Here is an 18,675-nt window from a genome sequence, read left to right on the forward strand (position 1 = left end):
GGGAGGAGAAGGTCTTGGCAATTCTGCATCCTAAGGGACTCAGTGGAATCCCCGGAGGACTGGAGACTGGTATGTCACATACAGTCATCTTGTATTCAGTATAACTGTATTGCATGCGCCCCTATCCCCTGCATGCCCACCCAACCCCACCAACATCAATCTAAAAGTCTGCACTTACAAATGCATCTAATGCCTCTTCAGCGTGAAGCACTACAAATCCCACAATGCAACACTCTTTATCAACCTAACAATGCACACCCCCTCACATAAGTAGCACTGCAGACCGAAGCATGCCAAATAGCACTCACTTAGCAGCCTATGTCAAACAGATGAGGTAGATGTCAATAACAATCTCTGCAATCCATAGGTACCACTTATAATGTCACCCGTCAGCAGGTGCCACGAACGCCCAGCCCTCCACCAGAGGAATGCCCCAGTGATGACAGCGACACAGGATGTCTGGGACTGGATGACCTTCCTGGCCTATCCGGCACCTCTGGGCAGTCTCCCTCCACTAGCCTCACCCAGGTCACGATAGAACCCCCCACTACTGTAGCAGTCGCCCAATGCCCCCAAACCAGTTTTCCCAGGCCACGTCAATCAATGATGTGCCCACCTGTACAAGGGCCTGAGTCAGCAGCCACCACTCAAGATGGTGAAGGTCCTGGTGTGAGTGTAAGTGGACACACTGTACGGGGGACACAGGCACAGGGGGCTAGGGCCAGTGGGAGGGCATCTGTGGGGCAAAAGGTAGGTCAACCTTGCCATTGCACAAGTCCTGGGAGCATTCCACCAATCCCAGGACAAGATGGGCCAGATAGTCACCATGTTGGGGGAACACCAAAGGCTGCAAACCCAGTACCACCAGGAGGCCATGCAGGAGTGGCAGGAAAACAATGCTACCATTGCCTCAATCAAAGGGTTTATGCATGAATTAATATTGGTCTTGTGTGAGTCCTCCACCCACCACCAGGCCCCTTCCAGTAGCCACAGTCCTGAGCAGCCCTCTACATCTGCTGCAGCTACTTGGATGGTGGCCCTGCCTAAGGACTCACAAGCCACAGGTGACCCTGCCCCTGTAGATGAGGAACCCCCATGCAAATGTGGATGCAGACCTAGACATCCTGCAGGGACTGGAGCCAAGACCAACTCCACTGCCAGAAAATGAGCCTCTCCGGAACTGTCTCCCTTGTGTGACTCTGAGACACCTTGGAGACTGAACTGACTACTTCCATATCTCCATTACCTATCACTCCTGGAAACTGGACCTGTGCTACCGAATGCTTGGACAAAAAACCTGATGCTTTCGTACACCATTGCCCCACACTTTTTTACCAACCCATCTTATTAGAATCACTTTAAATATACTTTAACACAACAATTGATTTTGCGTATATTAATAAATGACAATGAACAAACAATGATGTGGTGTAGTGATCGAGTGTTGTATGAAATGTCAAATATGTGAAGCCTTTGTCCATACAGCTAGGTGTCAGATGCACAGTCTTAATATCCACACGTCTCTAGGTCCATAGGTAGCAGAGAGGGAAGGGAACTCAACATACAATGACAGTTCTTCTGTTTTAAGGTGTCAACAAAAAATCTATAATGATAGATCACCATATCAATGCAATACCACATGCACCAGCAATAGTAAGTGTCTACAAACGTACCTAATTCCAACAACACAAAGAGGATATTTTATGAACAATACTAAACAAATCACACGATTCCTGTCTTGGAGACATGACACATAAGTGAAATGCTGTCTATCACAATTATCAGTATGCTATCCTCCACTGATAGTATGACAAAACGTAGAAATGAAATTTGGGGAAACTGTACCATGAGGTGATGTATAAGGACAGCTGTGAAGAAGGTACATTCCATTGTTACTTCCAAATAATTATTAATATATAGTTTAGCACATAAAGGGTTTGGATAGTGAATGAAATCAATTCATACAGACTGACAATAGCCATGGCAGTAGTACTTCAGCCCAATAATACCTACCTATCAGGTACACTGTACTGCTGTACCTAACTCAGACAGGACACTGCTCCCACCACAGATAGATTTCAAACAATACCCATACTGTAGTTCTGCATAAGTGGTACATTGAGAGATAAATCTACCAGATTGTCACTGGAAGTATTGCTGGACGAGCTGAGTTCTTGTGACAACATCATCCTCGTCCCTATCTTCATCACTGTCCATTGAGATGGCACATGCCTCCTTAGCACCAAATTGTGCAGCATGCTGCAGGCCACAATAATCTGGCACACCTTCTGAGGTGAGTAGAGCAGGGAACCTCCAGACATGTGCAAACACCGGAACCTCACCTTCAGAAGACCGAATGTCCGCTCAATGACCCTTCTCATCCTCCCATGAGCCTCATTGTACCAATTCTCCATCCCAGTCCTTGGATTCCTCACTGGTGTCAGTAGCCAGGACAGATTTGGATCACCTGTGGATAGTGTAAACATCTATTACAGTCCTGCTATGTTCAGAGTGGAAAGCGTAGGCTTGCTGAGGTCACAGTGATTGTAAATATACTCAGCATACTCACCAACGAAGAAGCCTCTCTCCCTCTGTAGGTGCGTTATCATATGTGGGACACTGCTGTTCCTGAGGATATGGGAATAATGTACAGAGCAAGGAAACTTTGCTGTCACCTGTGAGATATACTGGTCCACTAAACAAACCATCTGCACATTAATAGAATGGTATCTCGTCCTATTTCTATACACTTGTCTGTTGTCCCTGGGTAGTACCAATGCAATATGGGTACCATCTATGGCCTCTATTGCATGAGGGATATGCCCCATTGCATAGAAGTCAGCCTTCAAATGGGGGGAATCTTCAGTATGGGGAAATTTTATGTAGCTGTCAACATGTTTCAGCAGGGCAGACAAGACATTCCACAACACATAACTGAACATAGGTTGAGACATACCTGCTGCCAAACCCACAGTCCCTTGGAAAGGGCCAGTGACAAAAAGTGAAGGACGGAATGCACCTGCAGTGTGAGGAATTGCTGTAGGTTGTTGTATGGTTAGCAGCAGATCTGACTCCAACTGACTACACAGTTCCATGATAGTTGCACGGTTGAGACGATAGGTGAGTATGATGTGTCTATCTTCCATGGTGCAAGGTCAACCAAGGGCCAGTACACAGGTACATTTCTCTGCCTTCACAGTGGTCGGTATCTAGGTTTAGCAAACAACACATGTGTGAGTACGACTACACTTCATTTGTCCACTATTGTGACAATATATATCTCCAATCTGCATCACACCTGCAAACAGGTTCCTGACTCAGACCTGAATATTTGATGAGAGACTGTTCCAACCATATGACAACCCACTGATGTCATCTGGAGCGCATACACCATATATTAGCGGTGTCTGGTGTCAGGCATTATAAATGTACAGTCACCCTTTCACCTACTACACAGTCATAGGGTGTTTATGTGTCTGCAACATATTGCTCATTACTCTGAAGGTACAACTGACAAGATATGACTGACATTGTTCACAACCATTTCTGCTTGGCATGTACATTGCCTGTACGAGCTGTAACGGGCATGTGTAACTGTACTCTGGACAACAGATTTGTCAAATGATGCTGCCTGTCATGCATGCAGAGGAATATTACAGTGAGCTCTTCCTGCTGGCGTATGTCGTCATGGCGGTAGGCGGTCGAAACCGCTGTGCAACTCCTCATTGGTTAACATTGATTTCTATGGAAAATGGGGGCCAATGATGATGACTGCCGGCAGTGACGGTGTAGACCTCCGTGGCCGTGACCGCCATTTTCTACAGCCTCTCTCACTTGACACTTGACTCTCCAGCCAACCAGACCTCCACTGCGTGTGCTGCTGTGCCCTGCTGCTGGAAGCCATGATGGCACCTGTAACAGGGGAGAGGGCCCCCGCCTTCACACAGGAAGAACTTCTGGAACTTGTGAATGGGGTCCTACCCCTGTGCACAAAGCTGTATGGGGCTCCAGAACAGCAGGTAGGTTGCATATTGGTGTATTTGTAGCAACATGATTGTGTGTGGATGATAGTATGTGTATGCTGCATTCCCTGTGGAAGATGATACATCAGACATGCATGCTGGAAAAGGAAGTATACGTGTCCTGTTGTAGATGGAAGTGTGCGTATACTGTTTGTGGTTCTATCATATTTCTGCATACTGTGTCTTCATGACTGTGCCCTTCTAACTGTGTCTGCCATCCAGGTCAGTGCCCATCAGAAAAAATCCTTGTGGAAAGCCATCGCCAAAGAAGTGTGGACCCTGGCGGTCCATAGCCGGCGGAGCACCCTCTGCAGGAAGTGGTGGGAGGACCTAAGACACTGGACCCAGAAGATCATGGGGGCCCAGTTGGGGATGGCCTCCCAATGAGGAAGGGGTGCCTGTCAGACCCTGACCTCCCCTAATAGCCCGCAAACTGGCGGTGGCATACCCGGAGTTGAATGGGCACTTGGGGGCAACACAGCAGCCACAAGAGGGTGAGTAACAGAGTGTAGTTCTTGTGTTATTTCACTCTGAATGGAAAGGATGAGTGAGATGGACAATGGTAGATATCTAGAGTACATATGATAGGGTATGCAACTAGGATATTTTTGTAAAAGGTGTGTAGGTGTTTTAGATTGGTAGTATATATATCTAAGGATGCCTGGCACGTGTAAAGTTGTACTATCTGGGATTGGACTGGAGGAAAGTGACTGTCATTTACAGTTCTTATCATGAAAAGTTGGTTCTGTGAAGGCATACACAGGTTGGCATCATACTGCAATGTTGTTACTTAGGGAGTACCTTAGCATTGTTCTAATCTGGATTCATGGAGGCATGCCAGTATGCAGCAGATCCTGAGTTGTGCTGTTGAACTGTGTTTTTTGTGCTCACTTACATATGGGTAGCTATTTGGGAGTGTTGATGAATTTGGTAATGTAGTAGGTGTTGCATACCTGTATTTGCTATGCTTATGGCTAAAACTGTGTTGATATTTGCTTGATGTGTAGCTATTGACCCTGTGCTCCCTTTCATGCCCTCCCACCCTCCTTCCTTGTCCTCTTCTTTCCATGTGTGCATTAACATCAGCAGACGAAAGAGTAGGGGCACCAGCGAGTGGGGCGGCTGCAGCCCACTGGACCCAAGAGGCAAAGAGCACAGATGTTGAGGGGACCAGTGGGTTGGAGGGCGAAGGAAGCACCACGGGGGAGAAAGGAACTACAACATCTGACTCTGATTCCTCCTCTGATGGAAGCTCCCTGGACGAGGCAAACCCTTCTGGGACCAGCCCAGCAAAATCCTTGTCTGCCACCGCCCTCCCAGTAGCTCCCCCCAGGTGCCCATGACCTCTCACCCAGGAGCGTGGGGTTCTCTTTTGCCTCAGGCATCTCTGCCTCTAACCCAGTCAGCCCTGAGGTCCTCAATGCAGAGGCTATTGACCTCCTGAGATCCATCTCTGTGAAGCAGTCGACCATCAAGAATGCCATCCAGGGCCTGGCATCCCAGATGCAACAGACCAATGCCTACCTGGAAGGTGTTCACTCTGCCTTGGCTTGCCTTTAGAGATCGTTTCAGGCTCTGGCCTCCTCATTGATGGCAGCTAGTGTCCTTACTTCTTCCATCCTCCCTCCAGCTACCTGTGCCCAATCCCAGATCCCTCTCCCCTCACCCATCCAACCCACACATTCAGACAGGCATTGACCCAAAGGAACACACAAGGCAAGCATAGACATACACAGGTGCCGCAAGACACACCACAGGCATTCACACACTCAACACTCACAAGCATACACCACTGTCTCCCCTGGCTGTTGCACCACCTCCTGCCTTACAGTCACATCACCACTCACATCTGCCAGCACTGCATCCTCACTCCCAGATCCTGCCACCACTTCTATTTTGCCCACAGTCACCACAACAGCAGACACTCAGACATGCACCCCATGCACCACATCTGCACTTACCACAACCACCATCATGACCACATGCAGCATACCCACCTTCCTTGCAGACACCACCCCAACATACATTCACATGACCTGTTTGTCCTCTCCCACCCTCTCTTACCCCCTCCTCCCAAAACACATAAACACTCCCACTCAGGCACTCAACATTTCTCCACCTCACACATGCACACTATGCATACACCTGCATCCATATCCAGCACACCTACACATCCTACAAGCACTCCCTCTACCTCATAGGCCAGGGATACGCCTTATCGTTTGATGTCCCTCATGTAATATTGTGATATTGCGTCATAGTGATACTGTCTATGACCTAGTAGCCTATAGATCTATCTTTAATGTCTTTTCCCGGTCCAATGTTACTCCACTTCTCCCGTTCACCCCCCCCCCTTCCCCTCTCCCCCCACTGCCTCTCCCCCCTGGCCCCCCTACAACCTATTACTTATTTGGCACAGGCCCCTGCATGATTGTGACAATCAGACCTAGTGGTTTTCTGTTGCACTATAGGGGGTATATTACCCCCCGGCAGCAGGATGATCCCCCCTTATGTGTGTCCATTCACTCCCCGCCACAATAACATGATGTGATACTGCCAATGGACCATCGATATTTTGCATCCTCTCCCTCGCTCAACTTCCTTACACAGGATAGCTTAACCCTCTACCGCCACTCTCTCCTCTATCCCTCCGTGACATTCTCCCTCCGTAGACGGAGAGCATGCGCCTCTTAAGAAGCGACGGTGGCAGGTGCCCCCGCTCCCCTGGCCTGGGTCTGACCGGCCGCGCAGAAGAGCTCCTATAGGATAGGACCCGCAATCTATAGATCTGCCCTCAGGGGACTTTGTCCCCCAGCTTTCCTAGTCTAGCCTTCTCCTCCTAATTCCTCCTCCCTTTCCCCTACCCTTTCCCTTCCTTTTCTTACCGCTCTTTCCCTCCTCTTATCCCTCTCTACTAATCACCTCCTTTCCCCTCCACTCCACTTTTTCCTCTACCTCCCCTCCTCCCTTTCTCTCTTACTTTTCTTCACCCTCCCTCTTCCTCCTCTAAGGGATCGCTTGACGTCCACCAACTATCCCCCCCACGCCATTATACCGATCAGCGACATTGTCTCTGCTCCCTACGGTAAGAGACGTCCTCTCCCCCACTCTCTGAACTGCTAAGCCCTCACTTCAATAGCCAGCATGTCGGGAATCGCCCTCCGCGTGACACATCCATTACTGATCCTTTCCTGGAATGTGCACGGCATGACGAACTACGTTAAACGAAAGAAGGTGCTGTCCTACCTCCAATCGAAAAGGGTGGACAGAGCTCTAATTCAGGAGACCCATCTTGACAGTGTGGAAACCAAACAAACTTCGTTGAGACTGGGTGGGAAGGGTCTTCTTTAGCTGCTGCCCAGTATCTCATGAGGTCGGAGGTGGTACCCCCGCAAATGCAGAGTAGCAATACTACTACATAAAACCCTCCCAGCTACGGTCGTTAAAACATGGGATGACAAGGAGGGGAGATATGTATTCACAAAACTGAAGGTGGGAGACACTTTCTTCTGCATGGGCTCAGTGTATGCGCCGACCGGTATCAAGTGGCCTTTTCTCCTGCAACTAAACCGCCTCCTGACCGAAATTGGGACGACCCGCTACATTATAGGAGGAGATTGGAACCTAGCCCAGGATGCAGTATTAGATAGGACAGGCCCCATAGACACGGGTAACAACCATGACAGGGCGCTACTACCAGATGTGATGAATGACGTGGGTTTAGTCAACTACTGGAGATAAACCTTCCTCTCACCTGTCCACGGCACTCAATCTCACCTGGACTACTTTTTAGTATTACACACTGTAGTTGCCCAATTGCAAGACACCTGTATATTAGATAGCGGGTTCTCAAATCATTCTCCTATTCTACTTTCGATCCAAATGGGTCTCACATCTCCAGGTCGCAAAACATGGCGCTTTGCGGTACACAGGTACCACTCTCCTCAAGGGAAAGAACAGCTGCGGACTCATGTATCCACATACATGACGGACAATGCTGACTCTGTGGACTCCAAACGGGTTCTCTGGGCGGCGGCGAAGGCAACCCTGAGAGGCAACATGATGCGTGATGCAGCACTGGCCAACATGGACAGGGAGACCCGCCAGCGGATCCTCGAAGGCGACATTCAGAGCCTCCCGTGGCAATACACTGCCCAGCTGTCCCTCATGCTATGTTGTTCTCTCGAGCAAGCTCGAATGGCACATTATGAGCTTTACACTTCACAGGGGGAATATGCAATTCAATGCCTAAGCGGTCGCCACTTCGAACCAGGAGAGAAGGCTGGACGGCTGCTGGCGGCACAGCTCTGTCAGAGAGAAGCCACCTCCGCTATCCCGGCCATTACGTCCTCCACAGGAGAAACACTAACGTGCCCACAAGATATTGTAAATTAATTTGCGGCCTTTTATCAACATCTCTATTCCCCGGAAACAGCGGCAAGCAATGCACAAATTGAGTCCTTCCTCACTGCAGCCAATCTACCCTGCCTCTCGGATGCGGGTCAAGCCCTCCTGCAAGGCGAAATAAGCAGGGCAGAAATAGCTCAAGCCATCTCGAATCTCCCCTACCACAAATCTCCGGGCGAGGATGGCATCCATGTAGAATTTTACAGATGGGCAGTTGAGGAGTCGGTCGTCGCTATACACGAGATGCTTGCAGAGGCGTGCCAAGAGGGTTCTCTGGGAGTACTGTCCAATAAGGCTACAATAGTTGTTTTACCCAAACCGAGCAGGGCCCCCTACTCTGCGGCAGCTACCGACCTATATCTCTCCTGAATGGAGACATCAAGCTTTTGGCAAGTGTCTTGGTGGCATGCTCACGCAAAGTAATTCCGGCCCTGATTCACAACACCCAGGTAGGGTTCGTACTGGGCCGCACCTCCAGAAACCACATGCGTAATCTTTGTCATACTCTGTACGAATCCTTAAATATGCCGGAGGAGGCTTTGGCCCTGTCCCTCGACGCAGAGAAGGTGTTCAACCGCATCAAATGGCCCTACTTGTTCGCTACTATGAAGCACTTTGGCCTCGGAGAACAATTCATATCCAAAGTTTGCTTACTATATGACCATCCCATGGTGCAAGTTAATTGCGGGGGCTTTTTATCGGATCCATTCCCCATTGGAAGGGGAATGAGACAGGGTTGCCCCTTATCGCCGCTCTTGTTCCTACTGGCAATGGAGCCCCTGGCGGCCACCATCCGAAACTCCCAGCAGACATCAGGTATCCCTCTCATAGGCAGCATCTCCAAAATCTATCTTTATGCCAACGACATCTTGTTAACCCTGACCGATCTGAAGCGATCTCTACCATTGTTACTGTCAACCATAGATGGCTTCGTGCTCCTGTCCGGATACCGGGTGAATTGGGAGATGTGCGAAGCGCTACCACTCTCATGGTTAACGACAAGAGCAGCAATTCACTGTCTCCCATTTAGATGGACCCCGACTCGCCTCAAATATCTAGGAACACTTGTTAATTGGGGTCTGGAGCACATGATTAGGGACAACTTGGACCCCCTTGTGTCTTGAATGAAGCAGGACTTCGCAAAATGGTCACTACTGGGACTTTCCATGTGGGGTAGGGTGTAGGCCAGTGGTTCCCAATCTGTGCGCCGTGGCACCCAGGTGCGCCATCTAAACTAGCCAGGGGCGCCATACACCAAGCACACGGTTTGGGAACCAAACGAGGAATAGCTATAAATATCTGCTGTCACTACTTGCCCTGGCCTCCTGCTAACTGCAGTGTTAATGGATGACACTGAAACTTAAAACCATCTCTCAACTCAGAGTTATTTAACAGGTCCTGACCCTGAGCTAAACAGTTCAGAAGTGTTGCTCAGTGAATTTTAGAAATCCCTTCATGCAATTTAACAAAACCTTTTGTGCAGTATAATTAAAATAGACATGCTAATTCTTATAACCTCGACCTAGGTAAGGAGACAAGGAAGACTGCGTATAAAGGTCATTAAGGGTGAATGTGAATAACATTAATTTAATACACAAGCTCCAAAAATAAAATAAACGGTAAAGAAATATGCAGTAAAGCACTGTAATTTTTTCTGCTCAGCAAATAATGCATACTCAGGCCTTCATGGAAGACCTGCTGTCACAGACAACTAACTCTGCCCCTTCAAGGATAGGTAACAGACACTTCACTCGGAATAAGCCACCCTAAGACAAACACTTTTGAAAAATATGTGCAATGCAGATGCATTGTCTGTTTGTAGGTACCTTTATTGTCTTGTGCACTTTGTTTTTCTTGTCAGCAGGGCCCTACAGATAGCCAGTTTATTACACAGCTAAGATTTGTCTATAAGACGAAGATCATAGGATACTCAGCCTAGCGACTGCAGTCAGACCTTGGCTGGATGCCTGCTAATGCATCACAGCCCACTTTTCCACCCACTGCACTCTTCTTCCATACAAGGTATGTTAGAGAGACAGGTAGCGCTGTAAACTATTGTACCGGTAGACACTGTACCTTAGTGAGCCAGTGAAACAGCAATAACGTGCTTATAAATGCCAGGTAGTGCATATCAGCAGTGTCTGATCGCCTTACAACGTGTAAATATTACCTATTTCAGCTGCGTGCATGTGATATTTAACCAACTGAAGCAAGCTGCAATAGTGCTTAATTAAAGTCCCTTACTTCAATGTGATCTGTGCATGAAACGGAAAGCACATTCAGCTTTACTAGCACAGATTCTTTGTTAGAAGTAAATGAAAGGATTTGTTCTCTTATCATCTTTATCTCATTCTGTCATTCTTACTTTCATCACTTTACTAGCAACAAAGCTTCTACTTACTCCAAATAATATTCCTTCTTACTCTTGCAGCTATTCGCTGTCTGCTAAATATTCCTACTCTTAACTCTACTTCCTCCTTCTTACTCTGAATACTCCTATTCTTACTCCTACTGAGTCCCTCCCACCTGCAGCAGTGGTTCCTGCTCTAACCTGCATTCCAGCAAAGAGAGAGATGGGTGCCTCAACTGCTACAGTTTTGCATGTGTGAGAAATGCAATGATGAGCGCAGGGTTTGGATAGCCATCTTAAAGGGTGCTCAGAGGTTCGCGCTGCCCTTCTTTTCCTTTAAGGAAAACAGTGACCTGCCTGCTGCCGGAGGAAGGTTGGCTTCCTCAGCATCAGGTTCATGTCTGAGGGGATATCACCTTCTTAGTGTACTGGCACTGAGATAGTTTGAATAGGAAGTTACTCCTATTGCATTTCAGTTGTAGCTCAGCTATATATGGCATTCGGATGCCATCTGCAACAGACTTTTCTATTGAAGGTCCTTCTGCGAATGTAGCCAACACTGCCCTTTTCAGATTGCTGATGTTAATGCCAGAATTCCCAAGAAAATAAATGTTTAAATTGGCTGCTTAGTGGTTGTGCCATATTTGTTGCTAAGGATTGTCAGAGATATGTATTCTATTTAGTTCTGTGACATGCAGAATATGATGCAAGCTGCTGCCACTGAAGAAGATGCTTTCATGGCAGGAACGTGTGGTTTAAGGCTTCAAGGCCTGGAGTAAAAAGAAGAGGTGGTAAAGTGAGTATTTGTTGCTGATAAAGTGCTTTATTACAGCATCAGTTCAGTGACAAAGTAGATCACAACTACAATTATAATACCTTCACAGCAATTAATTTCAGGGAGAAAAATGGAAGTACCCCCGATGCCGGGCTTACATCCTCCCACCTGCCAAAAAAAGTAACGTAACGGCGAGCCACAGCCAACTGCCAATAGGTCAAGGGAGCCGCGGGTCGAAAAAGTTTGGGAACCACTGGTGTAGGATGTCAGAATGGTCACCTCCCGCGCTTCACATACATACTGGGCATACTTTTCCTACCAGTGCCCCTCTCCAGATGCCTCAATAAGAGCTTTTGTTTGGGGTTATACGCACCCACGGCTTAAGCCGGCAAAAATACTTGTGCGTCGATCCTGCGGGGGTTTAGGACTCCCCTCAGTGGAACACTATTTCCTAGCCCTACAGCTGTCGCAATTGGCCTACATGCTTCCCGGAACACCGGATCCTCCGCAGTGGGTGGCCACAGAGAAACTTTTACGGGCCCCTCACAAAGGGCTAGGAGGAATATACAGCGTAGGTTCCCAGCAGCTCAATCCAGTCCTCACGGCAACAAGTGCGGCATGGTGTAGAGCTCACCGCCTACTAGGAGTGCGTCCCTTTGTACATACCCACGCCCCCATAGAGGGTAACAACAGCATCAAAATAGGGGGAACTCCTCTGAGATGGCCTCAATGGAGTGATGCTGGTATCGGCTGTATAGCCCAAATTATAGACGGGGGCCAGTTCTGGTCATTTGACAACCTAAGAGAGGAGTTTGATATCCATCGTAGTCAAGAATGGCGATATCTACAACTTAAGCATTGTCTTTCAAGATTGGTACTGGACTCCGGTGAAACTCTATGGGGCGGGCCTTCTACAACACGCGAACTGCTGGCGCTGTGTAGAACCTCATTGCGACTTACTACATATCTTGTGCCACTGTCCATCGATACAACCCTTATGGGATGCTGTGCACCATACTCTGGCGGACTCCCTACCACTACCACACCCGATTCCACCACCGCTGCTCCTCCTCCACGACATGCGTCCATCCCCCTGCCTGCCATGACCGCAACAGCGATTACTACACACAGCACTCGCCAAGGCTAAAATCTGCAACCTCCGACACTGGAGATCCAGCACTGCCCCAACTCCGGCAGAATGGATGACCGCTATGATCCAAACTGCTGCGCACAAACAGGTAATCTATAACCTACAGGACCAGGCGCCCCTGTTTACTGAAGTTTGGAGTCCTTTCCTAATAGGACCGTAACCGTCATGGATCTTTTGTCCCTTAATACTTACCCTCCCCTTTCATTCCCCCTCTCCCCATATCAGCTGGTGGACAGTCGACAGTCGGCGCCTTAGCCCCCCCTACCCTACCCTCCCTTCCTTTTTCTCCTCAATCTCCGCTTACCTGCTTAGCTTCTGTATTAACGCACACCTTCTTCTTTCCTGACTCCTAGACCACCTACCTTTAGCAGTGTAGTGTAGCCATTTTTAATGTAGCTTTCTGCACGTTTGCTTAAAGTATTAGGCCTCTGTGCACTTTGCCCTAGATGCATTTTATGTAGCTTCGCACTGTTATTTTACAATAACCAGTTTCACGGTCTTGTTTTATTTTCTTCTATCACACTGTTTAGCTTACTTCAGCACTGAAGTTCTCAAACAATGCATTCTTGCTCGCTCTGTGCTTCAGTCAACGATACAGTCTTGTACATTGCCGATAGACGTGGTAGAAGTTTAGGCTTTAGGGTTCGTAGAAAGTACCCATTCTTACGTAGGGACGTGTCTTAGAACACCGGCGTGTTAGTTATAAAAACACTTTCCAGTCCTGGTAAACGTAAGAGGGAGATTCCGACCAGGAACCCACAACTAGATGCTGACTGCCCTGTTGCAGATGCTGATCCAGATCACAGGCTTTTGCTCAGGTATGAGGGTCAATGTCCTCCCGGGGGAACGTGAAAGGCAGGCTTAGAGCTTCACATTCTGTGCTCAAATTATAACTTAGAGAGAGAACTTAATCTAGTTGCACTATGATAGCATTATTCTTATGTTTCACTCTCCTCATTACTATTTCAATCCTACTGTGTTGTATGGTTCTGGTTATTGCGGCTCACACCTTGTTATCTAACATGCAGTCGTTTTATTAAACCAATCTTTAAAACTCAAACTGCCTTTGTCATTTATATATGAGACTGCCCTGTGTATGAGAGAACTGGTTGGGACCTGAGTGACCACGACTTCCCTGGGAAGCACTAAGATGTCATGCGCTCGGCTGCCCAATTGTCTCTTCCCTCTGGGAGAGATAAGGCACTGCTAGTTAGCCGGAGCTCAACCCGGATTTGGGGTGACAAGGGTCCTTCGCCGTGGGTCAGACTTAGTCCCCCACACTGTGAACGATCTTGCCGCCCAAAAATCCAGTAGTCTCATTAGGATAATGAGAGCCTACGCGCCAGCAGAACTCTTTGGTTCTATACTGTTTCTATATAGATTTGTTCAACTTTATCCTCCTCAAGCTGTAGTTGCCTCTCCCTCTCCTCTATCCAGCGTTTGTCAGCTTGACTAGTGTAGGACTGCCGGACTTGGTTTAAAGAGGACAAACTTTCATGGAGACCCACCCAGAATCTTCCCAATTCCTCCTTCCTTTAGTTAATGAGGGGCAGGTCCCTGGGTATGGGCGATGCCACTAGTGGATAACCTAATCATATTGCATTCTATATCCTATCGATCTACAGCGTATTTGCCCCTCCCTGTTCTCCCTTAACCCCTTCGCTGCCAGGCCTTTTCCCCCTCCTGTGCCGAGCCTTTTTTTGGCTATTTGGGGCAGTTAGCGCTTAGGCCCTCATAACTTTTTGTTCACATAAGCTACCCACGCCAAATTTGTGTCCTTTTTTTCCAACATCCTAGGAATTCTAGAGGTACCCAGACTTTGTGGGTTCCCCTGAAGGAGACCAAGAAATTAGCCAAAATACAGTGAATATTTAGTTTTTTTCAAAAAAATGGGAAAAAAGGGCTGCCGAAGGCAGCTCGTGTTTTTTCCCCTGAAAATGGCATCAACAAAAGGTTTGCGGTGGCAAGATCACCATCTTCCCAGCTTTCAGGAACAGGCAGACTTGAATTGGAAAACCCAATTTGTCAATACAATTTTGACATTTTACTGGGACATAACCCATTTTTACTATTTTTTGTGTTTTCAGCCTCCTTCCAGTTAGTGACCAAAATGGGTGAGAAACCAATGCTGGCTTCCAGAAAGCTAAACATTTCTGAAAAGTAGACAAAATTCTGAATTCAGCAAGAGGTCATTTGTGTACATCCTACAAGTGTTTCCTACAGAAAATAACAGCTGAAATAAAAAAATATTGAAATTGAGGTAAAAAAACAGCAATTTTTCTCCACGTTTTACTCTGTAACTTTTTCCGGCGATGTCAGATGTTTGAAAGCAATATACCGTTACGTCAGCTGGACTCTTCTGGTTGCTGGGATATATAGGGCTTGTAGGTTCATCAAGAACTCTAGGTACCCAGAGCCAATAAATGAGCTGCACCTTGCAATGGGTTTTTATTCTATACCGGGTATACAGCAATTCATTTGCTGAAATATAAAAAGTGAAAAATAGGTATCAAGAAAACCTTTGTATTTCCAAAATGGCCACAAGATAAGGTGTTGAGAAGCAGTGGTTATTACACATCTCTGAATTCCGGGGTGCCCATACTAGCATGTGAATTACAGGGCATTTCTCAAATAGATGTCTTTTTTACACACTGCCTTACATTTGGAAGGAAAGAATGTAGAGAAAGACAAGGGGCTATTCTGCTATTCTGTGTTCCCCAAAGTCTCCCGATAAAAATGGTACCTCATTTGTGTGGGTAGGCCTAGCGCCCACGAAAAGGAAATGGCCCAAAACACAACGTGGACACATCACATTTTTTCACAGAAAACAACGGTGTTTTTTGTAAAGTGCCTACCTGTGGATTTTGGCCTCCAGCTCAGCCGGCCCGGGGGGGGGCAGAAATGGGATAAAATAAATTTGACCCCCCCCAGGGAGTGACCCTTGCCTACGGGGTCGCTCTGCGTGACATTGGCGCAAAAAAAAAGATCCCCGGTGCCTAGTAGTTTCTGCCCCCTTTGGGGCAGATTGACCTAAAATCGGCCGATTTGCGCCCAAGGGGGGCAGAAATGGTCTAAATACAATTTGCCCCCCAGGGGAGTGACCCTTGCCTAATGGGTCGCTCCCCATCTCTAAAAAAACAAACAAACAAAAAAAAAACACAAAAGAAAGGGGGGGCAGAAAAGGCCTAAAATAAATTTTCCCCATGCACCCCCACTCCCCTGGGGAGCGACCCTTGCCTATTGGGTCGCTCCCCTTGCGTGATGTTGGCGCAAAAAAAAAGAACCCCGGTGCCTAGTGGTTTCTGCCCCCTTGGGAGCAGATTGACCTAAAATCGGCCCATCTGTCCACAAAGGGGGCAGAAATGGACTAAATACAATTTGCCCCTCCAGGGGAGCGACCCTTGCCTAAGGGGTCGCTCCCCATCTGTAAAACAACAACAACAAAAAATCCCCGGTGACTAGTGGTTTCTGCCCCCCTTGGGGACAGATCGGCCTAATTAAAATAGGCTGATCTGCCCCCCAGGGGGGCAGAAATGGCCTAAAATAAATTCCCCCCCCCCAGAGGAACGACCCTTGCCTAAGGGGTTGATCCCCTTGCGTGAAATTTGCGGGGGAAAAAAAAACTCCCTGGTGTCTAGTGGTTTCTGTCCCCCTTGGGGGCAGATTGGCCTAAATATAATTTCCCCCCTAGGGGAGCGACCATTGCCTAAGGGGTCGCTCCCCACCTCAAAAATACAAAACAAAACAAAAACAACAGCAACAAAAAAAAAGATCCCTGGTGCCTAGAGGTTTCTGACCCCCTGGGGGCAGAAAAGGCCTTAAAAAAAATGTCCCCCCTGGGAGCGACCCTTTCCTAAGGGGTCGCTCCCCTTGCGTGAAATTCGCAGAAAAAAAAACCTCCCTGGTGTCTAATGGTTTCTGTCCCCCTTGGGGGCAGATTGGCCTCATAAAAATAGGCCAATCTGCCCCCAAGGGGGGCAGAAATGGCCTAAATATAATTTGCCCCCTAGGGGAGCGACCCTTGCCTAAGGGGTCGCTCCCCACCTCAAAAATATTAAAAAAAAAAAATTCTCCCTGGTGCCAAGAAGTTTCTGCCCCCCTTGGGGCAGATCGGCCTAATTATAGGCCCTGGGGGGGCAGAAAAGGCCTTTAAAAAAAATGCCCCCCCTGGGAGCGACCTTTGCCCAAGGGGTTGCTCCCTCATGCCAATTTCATTAAAAAAAAATGTCTAGTGGCCGTTTTAGCAGCCGGATTGCTTGCAATCCGGCTGCTAAAACACTGAGAGAGACTTCAAAGGGAAGGAAATAACTTTCCTTCCCTTTGAAGTCTCTCGGCCTCCTCCACGTGATTGGAAGAGAAATGCTTTTGCATTTCTCTTCCGATCGTGCTGGAAGCTGAACTTCCAGCGCGATGGGAGGAGGCCTTGTGACAATCAGTGTGCGATCACGTGCTGACGTCACAGGGCAGGTTGGGGGGTCGGGGGTGGAAGGGGAAGGGCTTCCCCTTCCATCCCTGCCTTGGTGGGCTGGGGGGAACCCCACTCTTTGCCCAGGACGTAATGGTTACGTCCTGGGCACACGAGCACTGTGCCTCAGGACTTAATCATTACGTCCTGGGCACAGAAGGGGTTAACCATCAGGACAGACAACAACAGAATGAACTGGGGCGCCACTCTCCCATAAGACAGCACCATTGGCCGGCGACAGCGTGTATAAACATTTATAAACTGGAGTTGCATACCCTCAATACCCCACGATATGCACTCTCATGTGCCGACCCTTCCAGACCCTCCTGGATACTCGAATAAAAATGGAAAACATGTTCCGAATTACTGCTCAACCTGCCCCGTTATGCCTTGGATACTCCACACTCTACAGCTTATACCTCACACTTTACATTTTATAATGTATCAAGAAACCTACCAGCATTTCCTCTCGTCCATCTTGGTCCACCGACCCACTTCCCCTTTCCCTCCTCCAGTTTCCCTCTCTCTATCTTTATTTCTCCCCCCTCTTCCCTCTCTTTTTCCCATCTCTCTCCCTCTCTATTACATATTTCCCCCGTTCCCCCTACCCCCACTTATTTCATTTCATTCTAATTCATCTTACGCAATTTATGTTGTCTCGGGTGGCAACCAGCCTCCACATGTTGACCATAAAGCGGTACCTGTTATGAAGCATATAGATGATATTCTGTAATGTACTCTGTAATGCCTTCTAATTTTCAATAAAGATTAAAAAAAAAATAAAAAAAGAAAAGTCAATGCAAGGTCAGAAACATCAACAAAAAAAATGAATGCATTGGGCACATACTATTGTGCTCATATATTTCTTCTGAGTGTTCATTGTTAATTTTCTGAAACTGGCCTACATTATTTTCATCTAGAAGTAGTAGGTCATTTGTGACGATGGAGTCATTCATTTTAAAATTCTGGTAGTGTATGCTGTTTTCTAACAAGTATGAAATAGCATCTTGCATTTTTTAAATGCTTAGTAAATCTTGTCATTCTTTTTTATCGTTTGTTGAAACTCCATTAACTAATACAACTAATGGGTCTTCTAACTTATGATGTACTCCCACAGTGTAAATATTTTTTTCACATCTAATGGTAGAGAAAGTACTTTTTATCTTAGTGCACATACTAATTCTTGAACTTGAAATTTTCCTGATTTAGATTGCATTCTAATAATTGTTTGAAAGGAGTATAACGCTTGAATTCAGATACTTTCATATCTATTAAAATTTTGTATTCTGGAGGTATAGGGTAAATTTCCAAATGATTCCAAATTGCATGTAAAGGCATAAAATAATCATCAAGTTTTCCAAAGCAATAATAACATACAATATGATCACAACAAACATCATATCTATTTTCCACAATATGGAAGATAGCAAGTTTTCTCCAAACTACTCTATCTTTTTCCCATTTTTCCAGTAAATCTATATATTTAATTTTTTTCCACAATGTGTG

This window comes from Pleurodeles waltl, chromosome 7 (assembly GCF_031143425.1).
Source record: "Pleurodeles waltl isolate 20211129_DDA chromosome 7, aPleWal1.hap1.20221129, whole genome shotgun sequence".
Lineage (NCBI taxonomy): Eukaryota > Metazoa > Chordata > Amphibia > Caudata > Salamandridae > Pleurodeles > Pleurodeles waltl.